Source organism: Cimex lectularius, unplaced genomic scaffold (genome assembly GCF_000648675.2).
Source record: "Cimex lectularius strain Harlan isolate CLEC.00 unplaced genomic scaffold, Clec_2.1 scaffold21, whole genome shotgun sequence".
Taxonomy (NCBI): Eukaryota; Metazoa; Arthropoda; class Insecta; order Hemiptera; family Cimicidae; genus Cimex; species Cimex lectularius.
This window is the reverse complement of record NW_019392671.1, coordinates 1916587-1935580: the sequence shown is the minus strand read 5'-3', so window position 1 is coordinate 1935580 and position 18994 is coordinate 1916587. Positions and strand designations below refer to the sequence as shown.

General features: G+C 37.6%; 1 protein-coding gene across 6 annotated transcripts in view; it reads right to left on the bottom strand.

Moving 5' to 3' along the window:
- The window catches only part of LOC106668556 (solute carrier family 12 member 6), a 468955-nt gene that overhangs the window by 379654 nt on the left and 70307 nt on the right, over positions 1–18994 (bottom strand). The window contains exon 1 of one of the 6 annotated variants that reach the window (XM_014397421.2): positions 15876–15995. The exons of the other annotated variants lie outside the window; for them this stretch is intronic. The gene's annotated coding sequence lies outside the window, so the exon portion shown is untranslated. Of the gene's footprint in view, positions 1–15875; positions 15996–18994 lie in introns of those variants that run through there. 6 annotated transcript variants of the gene reach the window in all.

Here is an 18994-nt window from a genome sequence, read left to right as displayed (position 1 = left end):
TTTTAACTTTAAAGTTAAATTTAAATGACAGTAATGAAATTTTTAATAGAAATGAAGAACCTGTACATTTATTTACAGCTAGGGACAAAGGCCAGTATCATGTTTATTGAGAAGAGACTATCGGTGATCACAATAAAGGCGTTTCCCGTTTGCATCCCATGAGTAGGTGCACTAATCTTCGAACAACAGCCTAAACTGCAAAATCATATTGTCAGAATTCATAAGGCTAGTCATTCGAGTAGTGGTAAATATAATTCAAGCGGCTAATCTGTTAGTAACGTCCAGCATTTTAAAAGAAAACAATATTAAGGCGTACATTCCTAGGTTTTTCATGTCCAGAATTGGCGGGGGCGCTGCTCGAACAGGGCAGTGACCTCACTGCGGTGCCACGATCCATCTGGAGGGAGATAGACGGAACACAGAGTGTGGTTCATCGGCGCCGAACTATCCTCCCTGCGATCGCCTGTATTTATCCTCACCTCATGTACCTGTACGTTTTCTCTTATTAAGATGGCCACTCCTCCATGCACCCTACTGCCCGGATCCGGCTGCACCTCTCTAGAGAAGGTTTTGTACCCCCTCAGTTTGAGGCGCGCCCCCGGGCGGATTCGGGTTTCTTGTAGGAGTATCTTCATCGGTACATGTTCCGGGCAGGAGGATCAGGGAGTGACAGACCTGCTGATGTTGAGGAGCTTTGGAGGGGCCAAGTTCGTCCCCGGCTTGTTGGGCTGTTTCTCACGGCTAGCCGCGACTCCTCTTGCCAGGGATGTTTGGGAAGAGGATGTTAACATCCTCTTCTGGGGGAGGGTGACATCACCCACCCTTTCTATTGCCCCCACCATCATATGGGGGGGGGGGCTTTGGCGACTTCTCCTTTTGGAGGAGCAGCCGCCAGGGTTTGCTCCGGGACCCTCAGCCCAGGAGCGGGACGAGCTTCAGCTTGGGCGTAGGGTCCTGCAGTGCCCCTACTTTCGACCACTGCCCTGGCCTCTCGGAAGCTCATTTTGTTTATTACTTTGAGTTTTTGTATTTCTCGTTCTTTGGTGAGAACAGGGCAGCTGGCGGATCAAATTTTATGGCATCCCCCGCAATTCACCCAAGTGGGAGGGTCGGCGAACCTAGATTATTTCGGATGGGCTTCCCTCCCACGCTCACACACTTCCTTTTCATGTCCTAAAACTTCCCCATTTTGATATCAAATGACAGAGACAATCTCAGTTATTCCCTAGTAGGAAACAAAAGTAGAAGCTTACATACATAACAAAAAGGCTGACGTAATTGCAATATAAGAAACACGGTTTAAACCAAAACGAACATACAATTTCAGAGAGTATAACGTATTAAGAAAAGATCGCGTAGATGGACGATTAGGAGTAGCCCTGTCTGTCAGGAAAAATATTCCATTCACCAATCTGAACAATATTACTCCCCAGTAAATGTTACTATTGTTGGGCACAGGTCATGACAAACAAGGATGAGAAAATTGTTGTGTCTATATATAATATACACAGAGAGGCACATGAAATTGCAACATGGGAAAAATTCTTTAACGTACTACCAAAACCCGTGCTTTTCGCGTGGGATTTTAATTGTCATCGCATGGCCATAGGCAGTAGCAGAACTGAAAAAAAAGGACAGAATGTCTTAGAGGCAGCTCATAATTGCCCACTTTCTTTTTTAAATACGCGAAAACCAACATTGTTATAATATCCCCATCATTCAAACCAATCCGCGATTGATATCACATTTTGTTCTGTAGAGATAGCTGTTAATATTCAATCGGCAATAGGCAGCGATCCTCTAGGATCAAACCACATGCCTATATTTATAAAGATGGACGTTATGGAACTTATAAAGAAAAAGATATTCCCTTCCCATACAATGTATGACGTTAAAAAAGCAGATTGGGAGAAATTCCAACAATGCATGTTATCAGGTCAACCGTCTAGAGAACCAAAATTTTTGAGCCAATTGTATGCGGCAGCTCAACTGTCGATCCCAATAGTCAGGAGTAAGGTTAGGAAATATAACTGCGAGTGGTAGAATACAGTAGTTTCTGGTAATTGAAGAACGAAAGGGGGCTTTTGACCGATATAAAAATCAACCCACTTACGAAAACTGGTTAATATAAGAAAAAATACATATGCAGAAACAAAGAAAGTCATACACAGAGAAAAAAAACAGCGTGGAAAAACTTTTGCGAGACATTCAATAAACAAACACCAATAAAAACTATTTGGTCAACTTTTAGGGCGATAAAAAATCATAGGTTTAAAAATAATAGCAGCCAGACGGTAAAAGGTATTTGGGTAGAAGAATTCTTCCAGAAAATAACTGCAGACTATGTTCCAAACAAATTAACTATTCTAGATACTGTTAACACTAAAAATAAGGACAGTCTCCTTCTCACGCAATTCACATTAGACGCGTTAAGGAAAGCAGTAAAAGCAAGAACTTTCATGCTGGAAAAATTGCCTAAGAGAAAAATGCAAGAACTACTTAGTATATTGTACGAGATCTGGAAATCTGGAATATATCCATTGTAATGGCAAACCAGTATAGTGATACCACTATTAAAAAAACAAAGACCAGCGATGCCTCATCGTACATCGTATTGTATGATGAAAATATTTGAAAGAATGGTGAAAGGCAGACTGGAATAGTGGTTGGAATGAGAGAAAAAACTGCCAGATTTCCAGTATGGGTTCCGTAAAAAAAATCCACAATTAATAGTATAACTAGGTTAGTTACAGACAATAACTTAAATTTCACGTTAAGTAAATCAATAATCGCTGCATTTTTGGATCTGGTGGGAGCTTACGATAATATTGACCTGGGATATTTATCCCAATAAATGATAAATGTTGGTTTATCATCGAATTTTATGATAAAAGTTAGAAAACTGATCTCAAATCGTAATGTGTTTATAAAATTGGAACGCGTTATGCTTTACTCGTGCTCGTTCTGGTTTACCGCAAGGAGGGACATTAAGTCCAATTCTTTTCTCAATTTTCGCGAGCGATATAAATCGCACCTTCCTACGGGTATTAAAATACTGATGTATGCTGTTGACATCTGCCTTTACTCGGAACACAAAGATATAGAGACAGCAGCAAATACTCTTAGTGATGGAATGGTAATAATTAAAAAATGGCTATTTCAGAACGGTCTTAGTCTAGCCACAGAAAAGCCGGTTATTTGCGTGTTTTCAAAAATGAGAAGAATCCCTTTGGGGGACCAAGTAATTCTAGCTGAGAACGTATTTCAAGTAAATAGAGAAGTAAATTTTTTAGGTATGTTCCTTGATAAAACACTTAGTTGGAAAAAAACATATAAATTATGTTATTAATAAAACCGAAAAATATCTCAATGTACTGAAAATAGTTACATATAAAAACTGAGGATCGGACCCATCCCCCGCCCTGTTGTTTTAGAGCCACGTTCAATTATAGATTATGGTTGTTTCTAATACGGGAATGCGGCTATATCAACTCTTAAACCATTAGATCTCGTAGTTAATAAAACTATTAGGCAATGTATGGGATACCTAAAGTCGACGCCGATAGATGTGTTATATTCCGAAACATGTGAAATGCCATTGAATTTCAGAAGACAGTTTTTAGCCGATAAATTTTGTTTGAAAGTAATGGCATATAACGAAAGAATGTGTGCATAGATATGTCTCTTGGCAACCAAAATTATCATTCATAAATATTGGTAAAAAAGAAAATAACCCGTTACTGGCATCGTTTTTTGAATTTACAAAAATTTAGAACTAAAATATACTGCTCTATAAATAATATGCCACCCTTGTATAACACAAAATAACAAGTCGATGAAGGTCGACTATTTATCAGATGTTAACAACATAAGCCAGGGCTTGGTTAGCCGAAGCCATTTGTAGGAGTGTTATCAAGGAACATTGGCTAGGGTACAGAATGATTTATACCGACGGGTCGAAATCAGAGATAGGCGCCCAACAGCGAACTACGAATGCACAATTTGGCTACCAAAAGAATGTAGGATATATGCGGTACAACTTTATACCCTATCAAATGCTCTCAGTTACTCGTTAAGGTCGATTAAAAAACTGCGTCAAAATAAACTAAAATTTACAGATAATCATATGATTTTCGAGATATGAAAAAAGTTACATCATTTAGAGCAGCAAAATAAAAAAGCAATAATAACATGGCTAAGAGCGCATGCAGGTGTTAAGTTTAACGAACGGGTGGAAATATTAGCTAAACAAGCAGCGAATTCGGAGAACTCCTCCCTGTTTAAATTACTTTCCGAAGATGTAATTCCAATTGTTAGAGAGGCGATTCAGCAGAAATTTCAGTTGAAATATAGTAGTTCAATCAAAGATTTATTTTATAAACAGATTCAATTAAAAATATGTAATGTTAATTGGTTCAAAAAAGAAATCGTGGGCAAAGCATTTGGCAAAACCATAAATAGGTTAAGGTGTAACCATGCCGTTTGTAAAGAATATCTGGCAAAAGTAGACTTGAGTCCATCATCAAGTTGCAGCAACTGCACAGAGGTAGAATCGATGGAGCATATATTTATGAACTGTGTAAAGTATAATCACGAAAGAAATGAATTGTTTCATGCCCTAGGGAAAACTGTGGAGACGCCGTTTGATTATAGTATGTACTGGGAGTGTAAAGGTGTATAACTTGTTCAAATATTTAAATAAAATTCACCATAATGTGTAACTAATTGTTGTTGTGGCATGGATGTCACTGTGGGCCGCTGGTTGCGGGGTGGTCGGCTCGCTCCTGGGGGGGGGGATTTCCGGTGACTGACCGGTGCTCTGGGCTGTGTTTAAGCTCCTGCTGTGGAAGGGTGTGAATGGCATGGCACATCCTTCGGAAGCAGGCAGCCCTTGTTAAGAACTAAGACGGAATGAACAGTTTAATTTTAAGTAATAATTTGCGAGAAGTACTGTCTTTCATGGGGGTGCCGGGCCGGGGGTGTGGAGGGCTGCCCCCTTTCTGGCGGTTCGCTGGGCGTTCTGAGCGGCGCAAGACAAGAGAATCATATGGTTGATGGCTATATATAGGCTATGGATTGGCAGACAAATCTATTACTCGCAATTGTGCCAGTCGGTCCTTTTGTACGCGGCCCCTGCGTGGGTGCGAGGACTACGTGCAACTGACTGGGCAATAGCCTTGAGTGCCCAGAGAACGGCGTTACTAGCTATAACACAGGCTTACTGGACGACTTCAACAGATGCACTCCAGGTCATAGCTGGAAGGCCACCGCTTGATTTACAGGCAAGGGCTGTGTCCGCCGCCTGGGAACTGGCAAACGGGCATCAGCCGAGTATCCCCATAACTAATGCACAAGATGCGAACATATGGATGCGTGAGGAGTGGCAGCGCCGGTGGGATATGTCAACCAAGGGCAAGTACACATACCAAATCTTCCCGAGCGTGGAAAGGAGAGTTGAGGCAAAGCACGTCCATGTGGATCACTACATGGCGGAGCTTTTGACCGGACATGGCGATTTTTCTGAAAAACTGTACAAATTCGGTCTGAAATCTAGCCCATTATGCCCCTGCGGGAATCAGGAGACAGCTGAGCATGTTGCTCTATCGTGCGAAAAGTACAGCATCCCTCGTATCAGATGGCTGTTTGAAACAAATAGCGAGGTGGCTAACGTAAACACACTGAAAGATATCATCGCTAGTCCAGATGGTTATAAGGCCACCCAAAGATTCTGGAAGGCCGTAATGCGGCAAAAAGGCTAGCCCGTTTAACGAGCAGTGCCGCCAAAGCAATATGAATATAGCTTGCCATAGCTTAATAAGCTAGTCACATTGCTCTTCCCCCATGTCCCAGCCGGACGCCTCCGCGGGGCCCATCCTGGGAGCGCCATTTATTGGCGCCGCTAAGTTTCGGCGGGGGAATGTGAGCCACGACCACTAGGCAGAGGAAGCCAAACCGTCACCTGCAAAGCTCTTCTATGGGCCCAGAAGCGGGACACGTGTAGAAAAGACCAGCGTCCGATAAGGCCATGAGCCAGGTGCGGACGTTAAAGATCCTCTTGTCTTGTTGACGATGAGTAAATCGGGAACGCATGTAGAAAAGACCTAGTGGTTGATGGCTATAAAGCCAATACCATTTACAAAAATGCAGAACATCATGGCACTAAAAACGCAACCCTGTGGCACCCCATTTTCTTGGATAAATTCATTAGATTCAGCCGTATCGCATCTTACTCTAAAACGTCTATCAGACAGAAAATTTATAATAAATTTGAGCACATAACCATACCCATCGCAATAAGTGATTTTATTATTAATCGTCTCCATGTTCGATCGAATGCATTTTCTAGATCTAGAAAAATAGCTAGGACCCTATCGCCATTATTAAATGCATTCAGAATGTCAAACTCTAAACCAACAAAGTTGTCCAGTGTGGATCTTCCTTTTCTGAAACCACTTTTCCAAGAAGGCAATAAATAATTTGACTCAAGAAACCACTGGATTCTATTAGCTAATTATTTTGCTTATAGTTTGCACAATGAACAAGTCATTGAAATGAGTCTATAGCTAGTTACTAAGTTTTTTTGTTTTTTTTGAGAAGTGGGACTGCTATGGCATGTGACCATATGGATATCATTATGCTGCGGTGGATGTGGTGGGAGTGAATCAATTTTGTCCGTATGTAAAAGCGTATGGTGTCGCCTTCCACAAACACGACATCTGTAAGTAGAATTGCTTACGTTAGATGTGTAGAGGATAAACAGTTGACACATTCTTCACCGTGATTTTAAGAAAGATGTGCGGTTGGCTACGCTGCAGCTGTTAAACAGAGAACATTTGAATAATAAATGGTTCTGAAAGCAGTATGGGCATTTCGCAGCTGGCGAGGCTTCATGAGTGTAAAGCACTCGTTTTGGCTCCCGATGAGATTTCAGTGAAACAGTGCTCAAGGCTGATCCGGTAGCGAGGAGTTCCGCCTAGACTACTTATATTCTGCCTATGCATAAAGTCAGTAAGTTCTTTTAATGTTGGTATAGGGTCCGGATCCAGTCTAGACGACACAAATCGCTCGCGCAACTGCGGTGTAAGGAGGTGCATAAATGTCATCAAGATGAAGCCGCCTTCATCCTCGAGACTCAAACGCCTGAATGATGTAACGCTCTCTAATACAACCTTCTTTAAGTCTTGCAAGGATTCCAATGTTGTTCTCACCATGGGCTTGTAGGAAAAAATCTTAGATAATTAGCCGCCTGTAACCTCTTGTTATCGTACTTTTTTATAAGAAACTCCCACGCTTGCAGGTACTCCGAATTATTCAAAGGTATGGTAGCGATTGCTTGAAGTGCCGATCCTTGGAGTGACGACCAAGGCAAAATAAACTGTAAAGTCTTTCCTGATTAATCAAAAAGATGCGTGCGTGCTTGCGTGCGAGCGGGCGTGCGTAAATCTCAAAAGGACGCTGGATCACAACTAACTCGATCCCGTTCCCAATCGCTTGCGCGTTCACAGTTCGGACCAGTGTTTACAGCCCGAGCATTAACAGTTCATAAACACAGCGTTCTTATCGCGTTCTGGTCGCTTTTCCATCTTTTAACATTTTTAAAATAAAACGAACTGCTATGATTTATTAAATAATTAAAATGACTTCGTAAAAATAATAAAACGACTGAACTTATTCAAACCCGAACAAGTGAGATGGCGGATACTTGTATGAAACTTTGATTTTTAGCCTAAGGAAATTTCATTACATCCAGGAGATGTAGTCTTTACATTTTTAGAGCAGAAGAACTAGGACTGGGCAAAACCGTTAGTAGGGAGCCGTCCCGGCGGATCCAGCCTTTCTGCCTTGCAGCTGAGGAAGGCGACTAACTACACTGGGGAAAATTGTAAAGGGTGCCGCGAAAACGGAAACAGGCTTTGAGGCGATCAAAGGACACCTCTAACTATCAACCGAGGCAGGAACCAGAGTTCGAGAGATCAGCCCCAGGATCACTGATAACTAAATGGAAAGTTGAGAAAATAGAAATCAGTAATACCGAGATAACATAAATCGACATCATGTTTTGTTTATTTGCTTTCGAGAGAACTACGTTTCATTGATAAATTTCCTTTTGAAGATTAAAAATTGATAATTTTTGAAGTTTAAAATTGTTTTAGACGACTTAAAGATTTTTTTATCATTCTTAATAAAGATAAACACTCTTCAGATTTCGACCCTAAGGAATTATTTGTTAGCCCCTACAGCCTATAAACTATCTTCCAGTATGAACAAATAGAGCAATTCGCCTTGCATTAACAAACTAAAAATCAATCTTTAACCCGGCATGATACCGACAATCAGTACCGACTGTTGAATAAATTTTATTGCGACTCTATCTATTCCGACTTCCCATATTTTAATGGTTTCCTTTACGATCCATATATATGTATATGTCATCTTTCCGTGGAAATGTAAAATATAAAATTCTTTACAGAAACAAAATAATATTTTTATTGATTTTCTTTAACAAACTCAAAACAAAATACACCTTTTTTTTGTAAAATAAATTAAATTATATTTTTAATGACCTTCTTTAATAAACTCAAAACAAAATACATTTTTTGTAAAATAAAATAAATTGAAATGAACAAATAAATTTAACTGGCGATCACACAAAGGATATCCGGAATTAAAAGAAATGATCTTAAATACCTTGTGTTTTTTAATTAGGTTGATCCTGCTCGGGTTCAGGAGAGAGAGAGAGAGAGAGCGTGTGTTCTCTGTCCCCTCGAGCTCCTTTATGTTTTTCTTTCTTTTATTTTCATTGGTACCAACCTTTTAAAATTCTTATTAATTAATTCATTATTATTATTTTTATCTATTTTAGTTTATATTATTAATTTAATTTTAATTAATTTTATNTTTTTTAAGAGGGTTCGCAACAGCAGAGGCCTGTATTTGTAAGTATGTCCATCCATCGGCCCTACATTCGAACCCGGGACCTTCACCTTATAGTGATGAGCGCCGTGTCAACGCATAAACCGTTGCGGCCACCGACGCCCCCATATCCATTGTTAATATGATGATTTAATTGATTTAATTTTGTTGTTGGCACTTAAAAACTGTATAAATATATTTATAATGTCAACAAAATTTGACTCAAGGTATTAAAGAGATAACAATCAGAATTGATTGTTGAATTCAATTTTTAGTAACACAACTCTATAAATTTTGTACACAAAACAATGTATGACACCTAATATGTAGATTTCGCCTTTAACACCTATTCAATAAATAACATTTCAATTACATTCAATTGATTAGGTTTAAATGGACGAAATGAAAGAAATACTTCTTACTAATAGTGTTTTAATACTTATTCCATTGTATTACACTATTTGAAAAAATCAAACCAAAAATGTATTAAGTATGAAAGTATGTAAGATTAAATATAATTTTAAAAATATTTTTAAAAAACGCACAAAAATAGCACAAAAAACACTGAAAGACATTGAAAAAAATAACTTTATTTTGCAAAATTTATTTAGCTAGATTTTTGGTATATTAAAGTAATGTAAAAAGTAAAACCAGTTTTACTTTTTCAATTCCTATTGAATTCAGGGCAACATTTTTTAGATGTTTTATACAAATCCGATTGGCAAAAATTAAATTTTAAATTTTCGTAATGCATAACTTCATTACAATTATCTGACATTATTAAAAAATGTGTGTAATTAATGTGTAAGGTGCAATCCTGTTAATATAACAAATAAATATTAAATAAACGTAATTAATTAAATAATGAATAATGAATTATAAATTGTTTTCAATGGATTGTACATATTTTTACTCTTATTATTAGGCTTAAATAAATAGTAATAATAATAAAAGTGATTTTTTCTTTGAGGTTAAACAGCGTCCAGTATACCTCCCGTACTAGTGGCCTTCCTTAATTCGCCAACCCCTTACGAACCCATTAACCTTACCTTTCATTCCCTCAACAAACCTTCCCCAACACTAACTTTTTCCCTTTTCCCATCCCCGGCGCCCTAGGGTGAGCCGATTCACCTCTTTTGGCAGCCCCACAAAATTTGTGGTACAAATAGGCTAGGGTCAGAGAGGGTAGCTTCCCCCTGGCCGCAAATAAACAAGCCTAAAAAATGCAACATATAAGGCCGTATATGCGGAAGGCGAAGTCCCGGTGACATCGGGGCTCAGGCCACTATCGGCTTGATCCCTTCGGGCCCCGTTGGAGTTGGTGGAGAGTGCAGCACCCCCAACGTATGGATACTGCTAGGAATGAAAATACGGAATTGGTGAGGACACTGCAGCCAGGCCAAAGAACCAAAGAATTTCACGAGATACTGGATTATGGAGAAAAAAGTTTGGGATTTCAAAGGCGATTCCTCAATCCAGTTCTGTTGTGTAGACAACAATGGTACAACTCCCGTTAAAACGTCCCATCACAGAAAGCTGAACTGAAGCCCCAACAATAGCCCCCGGAAACCTCTTCGCGTCCCCTTCTCCCACCCTCGAGCCGTCTCCTCCCGAGGTAATCCCAGAGGATATCAAAAAGCATGAGGAATGGGAGGCCCGAGAGGCAGAGGCCGAATCAGCCACGTCAGTCGACTCGGTAGAAGTCCAGGAGGCAAAAACGAAAAAAAAAAGAAAGGGTGGCCAAAAGGTAAACCCCTCAAGCCGCCCCAAGAAACGAAAGATGCAACATCATCAATGGAGGCACAACTCAAACCTTAGACAGACAAATTACATGTTTACACATTTAATAATAAGTATGGACGAACATATTTCACAATGGAATGTGAGAAGGTTAAAAAAAACGAAGAAGGATTACAACGAATAATTAGATATAACAACCTATGATAATACAGGAGACGCTACAGGAGACTTATGTAGGGGGGGGGGTGAAATATGTGGGTGGACGAAGTTTACCCTCATGCTCGGGAGTAGTGAAACCTTTTTTTATCTTTATACGTTAATGTTTGAAATAAAATTGTACGTTTTGTCAATTTTTGGGAGTGCTGGAAATTTTTTGTGGCTATGGGTTCAAATTAGGGCATTAAAACTTTTCTTTTTTATTTACTATCATATAGGATTATTACATTTTTTAACATTTAATTTTTTACACGTTTTCTATTTAATTTCTGACTTTTCGACCTCTATTCGGGTCATCTTCGAGAGGTAAAATGTAGTGTTATTTCTAAAGTGTCGTGTTTGTTGAGTATATAAGTGGTGAAATTGTTGTCATATCACTTATCTTTAGTTTTGTAAAGATTGTCGGTTTTGCATAACATCTATCACAGTTTATTTGAAATCATTGCAATCGTTGCAACAAAATTAAAAACGGTCTGTATATTTTGTCGTTTTAGTCGTTCCTTTGTTTAGGAGGTAAAATTTTGCATTCCCCTGTCCACCACTAAATCGATCAGTCAACGTTCAAATACCTTAGATAATAGCCGAATTGAATTGTATTTATAGCCGCTTTGTGGGTAAATCGATTCTCCAATTTCAGACTAGGTATATGAAAAGACAGTCGTATAGAAATCCCTTGGGATTTACATTCACTGTACAATATAGTAAAATGAAATGATATAAATTGAACTATTTATTCGGGTTTATATTTTACCGTGAGTCCTTGGCGACTTTTGAAGGTTAATTCAATGATTTACTTTAAATATAAATATACACTGACAGGAAAAAATTCCGCCCACTTGTAATATAACTTGATTTGTATATACTTTTATAAATTAATCAAAGTTTCACGTTTTTTAACGTTTAATAATTGAGTCTATGTCTAAAAATATATTTCAAAAAAATACTTGGAAAATTAAAAATGAAAAAAAGAAAGACGGACAGATAAAGTTTGTTTTAATTTTGTTTTATATTTTTTATTAACATTTCAATAGCATATTTCCTCCTCTTGCCTAATTACATCCCGAAGTTGTACCTCGCCTCGGCATACTTTCTACTAGGCTGGAAATATTTCTTTGCTGTAGGTTAGCCCATTCTTCACGAACTGACCTTTCAAGATCGTGGAGTGTATCAGGAATTGTGTTCTTATTCGTCTTTTAAGGCTATCCCATAAATGTTCTATGGGGAACGGGCTGGTCAGGCTAAGAGCCTGAAGTTATGTCGTTGAAAGTACAGTTGTACTATGCGAGCAAAATGTGGACGGGCATTATCGTGCATTAGAATAGGATTTTCGCTGATTTCATCGAGAATAGGTAACGCATGATTGTCCAAAATTTCATCCATATAGCGAGTGGTCGTCAAAGACCCTCCACAAACAACAACCAACTCTGACGACTCTCCCTTGAAATTGCCGCCCACACCATCACTGAGCTCTACTTTAAAAGGGTTGGCTCTGGGCAAAATTACAGGCTTCGTACCTTTCATTTCGCATTCTCGACACTCTTTCACGCCCATCTGGAGATCGTAGTAAATCTATCTGTAAAAGGTACAGCAGATCAATCGTCCAATTACCAATAGCAGTGTTCTCGAGCAAATGCGAGCCGTGCAACTCTGTGTGTTCTGGTCTCTTGGCGAAAAGCCATCAGTCCATGCTGATTTAATCTTTTTCGGCAGTGCGTTCAGAAATATATCTCTATATAGGATATCTCGAAAATCCTGGAGCTGATGAATCGCTTGAACAACAGTAAGGTGCCGGTTTCGCAAAATTGTCAAAGTCAAAAAACGGTCATCCTATGGTTCTGTCACTCTAGGGCGTCCAGAAACTGGCCTTCTATGATAGGACCCAGTTTCTCGAAAACGTCTAACGGTGTCTCGCAGTGTTTCGTAGGGAAATCCGATAGCAATACCTGATGGACGTACATCATCAATGTATCAAGTGCCACACCTCGCGCAACATCCTCAGCACTAAGTGTCAGTTTTAAGTTTAAAAATTGAAATTAAGAAAACAAAGATGAAAACTAAACAGTTTATTGCTTCAAAATACAAAGATACTGAATAAACATTTTAAATTCCGTAAAAATTAAACATTGAAAATCCTTTATCTTTGTTTTAGATTAAGGATTAAGTGTGTTTACATCTAATTGAAATTCTCAATTTAAAAGATAGCATAAATAAACATTTTTTTAATAAAAACAATGAGACAATTTAAGGGCAGAATAATCTTTTATCGAGAAAATGGCAAAAAATCAGTTGGGTAGAATTTTTTGCTTGCCAGTGTGTGTGTATATATATAATTTTTTGATCTCTTTCATCATGCTGCCAGTACTTCTCCGCTGTTTGAGCGATGAAGTTCTCAACGTGTTTTGTAAGGTATTCAGATGCAATTTGACGGGGTTTTGCAGAATCAATAATATTTTAAAATCAGAAAGACCAAAGGGGGTCTTTCAGGGGTAGGCGATCATAGGTCAAGTTCCAGTAATTTTGGAAGAGTCAGTAAAGACTAGTGGGAGGCCAGCGCTATTTGAAAAACGGTTCCTTGGCGATAAGGAAATATTTTTTTCACCAATTGTTCATTTTAATCAATCTATTTGTGTGCAATATACACTAGAAATATTGCATTGATTTGGCGGAAGAAGCTCATAAACATAAAGTACCCCCATCCAAACTCTCCATATGCGTGTTACCGTGTTGTAAGGTAATATGGTTTTGGTCTTCTTAACGGTGGGTCGTTTTGGGAAAGAAAATAAATTTAAAAAACATAAAAATGAATTAATTAAACTAATTAAAAAATTCATTTTTTAGCGTTTTAATAAATTGAAAAACTCTTAATTATTGTAATGTTTCAAAGTAGACCTCATGACTTAAAAAAAACGAACTGTTTAATTAATTTGAAACCACTTAAATCTAACATCTTTAACCAATGCTGGAATGATTTTCGATTTTTCATATAATTTGATTACTCTGTATATAAAACTGATTTATCATTTAAAAGTAAACTTTTGAATTTTTTAAAATTATGTTATGTATAAATGTAGAGCTTGTGATTTAAAAATAACAAAAATGTTATTTTTGATAAAACCCGGAAGATTAAGCTGACACCCTGTAAATTTAACGTTTTGTAACAGATTCTCAGATGGTTTCGACATTTTGCATCAAATCAGATGAACTTAATAAATCCGTATATAAAAATAAAGGTTATTATTTAAAAGTAAGCAGTTCTACTTTTTAAGTTTATTAAAAATTCAGAATACTTGTAATTACTGTAATTTTTATAAGTAGAGCTTATGATTTAAAAACAAACTGTTAATTGAAGGAAATGATGAAGGTTGGGTGAGTTTGTGTACATTCACTTTTTGTAAATAATGGTTCCACTCACAGATTTGTTGTTCGCAACGATCTAGATTTTGAATATTAAACGCTCATGATCAGGTTGAAAATGTTACAAACACGTCTCTCGATATGAATTGTAAGAATGAATCCCTCGACGTGAGTCCACCGCCGACGCTACGTTCCAAATTATAAATAACAATTAAAAACAATTATAATCTGACCTAAAAAACAATGGATATCAAGAAATATTTATCGATAGATTCCTAGAAAATTAAAAAAATTAACTTTAAAAGAAGCGACGAACTCAGCCACCCCCTACCAAAAATGAATCTTGACGTTTTCGTTCCTTGGCCTAGACTGGTGAACCAGCGGGGAAAAGTAGCTAAAATTCTTAAACGAGAAAATTTTATAGTAGCTTTTAGAGGTACGTATTTACATAGAAAGAACTCCTCTTAAAACGTAAAGAGAAGGTGGACAACATACCAAAAACCAGGGTTTATCAACTTAATTGTAATGATTGCGATTACATAAATAGGACAAAGCGGCTGAAAAATTAAAACGAGAGGTAGAAAACACATGGCTAAATCGAACAAATGTTCTGAATTTAAATACCATATAAATGAAAAAAAACTTTATTTAAGTTTAAATAAAACAGTTTACACAGTTTCAACAAAAGGAAGGGAATAGAACTGTTTCAGAAATTTGAAATTTAAAAAATGCATAATTTAACATGGATCCATAAATCTTATAATAGATTTTGATTTATCTCCTTTGTAAACGTGTACCTAATAATATTTGAAATACAAATTAATCACAAATTTAAAATTATTACCTTACAGTACGTATTAGGATAATAATTAACGTGTTGTAATTCACGTTTTTCGCACGTTAAAAATTTAGGGGTATTAATAACCAGCTTCTTATTGGAACGTCGTTGAATCGAAGTCAAGTCAAGAGACGTGTTTGTAACTCCTTTACTTGACTTCATGTCGTTTGCTATTTGAAAATAAAAAGTATATATATATATATATATATATATATATATCAGGAAAACATGACTTTTTTATTTTCAATATTAGGTTCAAGTTTTGTTTTTTGTATTTATCATCCGCGGTTTGACAGTTCCTGACTAAGTGTAGGAACTTGAAGATATTTAATAATTCCTTTATTTCGTGGTTCGCTTGATCAGTTAATATATTACAATTAATTAAGGTTTTTAGTTGAGATGAAAAAAAGTTAATGGCACGAGCGGGATTCGAACCCACGATCTTCGGCTAGATACGCCGCTGCTCTACCACTTGAGCTATCTCAATTACACGACATTTGAAAAATGGCAAAAAGGAGGGAAAACTCAAAAGGTGGGATTGAGATAGAAAGTTGGTGTCCGAGTCGATCGAGGTCACGATAGCTCAAGTGATAGAGCAGCGCCGTATCTAGCCGAAGATCGTGGGTTCGAATCCCGATCGTGCCATTGACTTTTTTATCTCAACTAAAAACCTTAATTGTAATATTTAATAATTTTGATATGTTTTTGTAGGAATTTCATTGGTCTCTAAAAATCTTTCATTTTTTTATAAATTTAATTGTTGATTTTTAAAGACTCAAAGAGCAGATGTACAACTAAGCAAACGAGAATTTACCCTATTCTTGCATTCCTCGGGTCTTCCTTGTGAGACGGTGGAACGATATCGCCAATGCAAACACGGTTCAACCCTCAGGACACAACTGTTATTTATGCGATGCCGTTATTTTCCATAGCGTCCGAACGGCGTCGGCTCCAATCGTCCGGTTCGATCTAAACGAACTTTACAACAGAACAAATCAACAGATGCCAAGGTCAGGCTTGTCGCGATAACAAACTTATTCCGGTTTCGTGCAGATCGCTTCTGGATCGGCTCTTTTTTTAATTGGAACGGTTGGTAACATCAAAAGGCTCGAGATAATTTTAAAGCTGTCTTTCAACTCAACAACACCCGAAAACATTCGAAACTATACGGCTTATAATGGATTAATCCTCTGCTTTTTCGTTTCTTTCACCTGTATGTATTTCCACACGTAGATGTAATAAAAGTTGTTAGCGGGAATATTGAAATGAGATGGTATAGCAAACCAATTATTGGTGGAAAACACTTCATTTTCTTCTTGAACAGGGGTCATCGTCAAATAGTCAATTTGGTTTTTCGGAGAGGGAAGTAAACCTCCCATGCAATTTTCCATGAGTCTAAATATGTAAAAACTCGATAGTGGTAAATATGTTATTGACCTTTTTTTGAACAAATAAAAACTTTTTGAGTCTTTGTGACATTCATTGTTATGGTATGAGACCTTATCTGCGACTTTATTTATTTCGATCAAACAGCAAGATTGTTAATAGTTAAAATTAATGATGTTCAAGATAATATTGAAAGTGACATGTGGAGTGCGTCAAAAAACTGTATTTGGCACAATTTTTTTGACTTTGTATATAAATGATATGTTTTCATTAGAAACTAGTGAATTTTCTGGCTTTGCAAGTAGTATTTTATCCGGATTGATCGGATTGAAAGGTCAGCAGTGCATACTGAATATAGAATGGCCAAACATGTTGGATTGCTGAACACCCTCTTTGGCATAGTCAATGGTTGCGAATCGTGGTTGAAATTACCTATCGGACAGATAGGATTTTAGGGTGAGATACTAAGTGAATTGGAGGATATTTTTGAGTTTTCAGAGAAGGCTTGGTGCCAAAATCGATTTAAGGCTTAGAGCGATCAAGCTTAGAGAAAGCACCCGAGGAACATCCGCTGCTCTAAGGAGGATGCGATTCTACCAGGCAATGTGGAATTTTACAGTGATACCGCTTGAACAAAAATATGTAATACATTAACAATTAAGAGACTCATGTTGAACTGGCACACGGGCACTACTGGGTCTGTCTTCACTCGCGGGTTTTTTGTTTGAGTTATTCAAACGCGTTTCGGCATTGCGGCATCTTCAGTGAAAAACTGAAAAAAACAAATCCCACCATCTAATATAATTAACGGACTATGAAAAGTCTTCATCATTGCATGTACCCATCATTTCAGTCAGTTAGGATGTTTTGATATTTCTGTAAATTTCATAAAAACCTTCCAACTACCCAAATCAGCACTTCAGAAACTTCGCATCCAGGCGAATCCCCTCAAACTCTCCCCGCCGACTGAAGAGACATTGGCCGCGAGATCTCCTAGGGAGTGATGGTGTTGATGGTGATAATGACACAGGTATTAATTAAACAGACAATATTTCAGTAACATTGGAGTAACACCAATGGGTCTTTTCTCCACTCATGTTTTTAATTTTTAATATATATCATTGCTGATTGTTACTTGTTACCTGGTAATTATTATTATTGTATTTGTATATATATATATATATATATATATATATATATAAATATGCGCGCGCACACAATTTAATGAAAGGCTATATTCGTTTAATATAAACGTCCACTTATTGTACGCACAGTGCAGCCATTTGAAATCGAAATGATGACAACACAAATCAATCTACAAGTAAAAAGTGAGGATAGAAGAGTCCTGAGTGTACCTATAGCTTCGCCCTTTTAAAGGTTTGCTGGCCCACTTCAATTGTCCCATTGTTGTTGGCTTTTCACACTATCGATCCCACAATTACTTGCTTTTCTTCATTCGACGGCCTTTTAAGAGCGTTTCCGTTTCTGAATCGGAATCAAAGACGATTGATATCGCCGTTCTGTGATATGGGCGGGTGAAAGTGACTCCGGTTGTTTATTGAACCGGTCAATAAAGACACCTGAGAATGCCACTTGACGCGCATCGCAACTCACCGCCCTACTGGCCCAATGAAGTGTCTGAAATTTTACGCTCAAACTGTTGAATGGGGTTGCTTGCCATTTACAACTGGCTAATAACCTTTAACAATTTTAACAATAAAAAAAACATAAACTTATTATTATCTAGAAGAGAAAAATAACGAAACATTCCTTTTCTATTATTTGATTTTATACTACATAGTTAACAGAAACCAGAGATTATCGTGTGATGATAAGACCGGAGGTTTGGAGACCAGTCTTTGAGACCTATGCTCGGCCACAAACTTGTATGTTCCTATTCTTCTCACTCTCCTTCTCAATTCTCTTTCCCTATCTCTCTCTCTCTGTCTCTCTCTCTCTCTCTCTCTCTCTCTCTCTCTCTCTCTCTCTCTCTCTCTCTCTCTCTTTCTCGCTCTCTCCTTCTCATTATCTCTCTCTCTTTCTCTCTCTCCTTCTCATTCTCTCTCTCTCCCTCTCACTCTCTCTTTCTCGCTCTCTCCTTTTCACTCTCTCACTCACTCTCTCTCTCTCTCTCTCTCTCTCTCTCTTTGTCTCTCTCTCACTCACTCAATTTTCAAAAAATCAAAAATTTTAGATTAGCTACTAAACGTCAATTTTAAACTGGTTATAACTGACCTTTGATAAATTAAGCACTCCAATTGTTTAAAACGTATTAGTAGGGGCAGCATGTCGGTAAGCACCATATCTTAATGCAAAACAGTTACTATACAAAAACTAAAAAGTTTTTATGTATAGGCCGTAGGCGAGGGTTAGCGTGATAGACTCTCCGCTCGTCGACCCCGAATATATATATATATATCGTCCTCGTTGAGTTGATTGGCACAATAATTAAGATCGTAAGCCTAAAAAACATAATAATTTCTAATAAATTTTAATGCAATTTATAGAAAGCAGTTTAGTCTCGTGAGTGTGAATTGGTTATTAGAG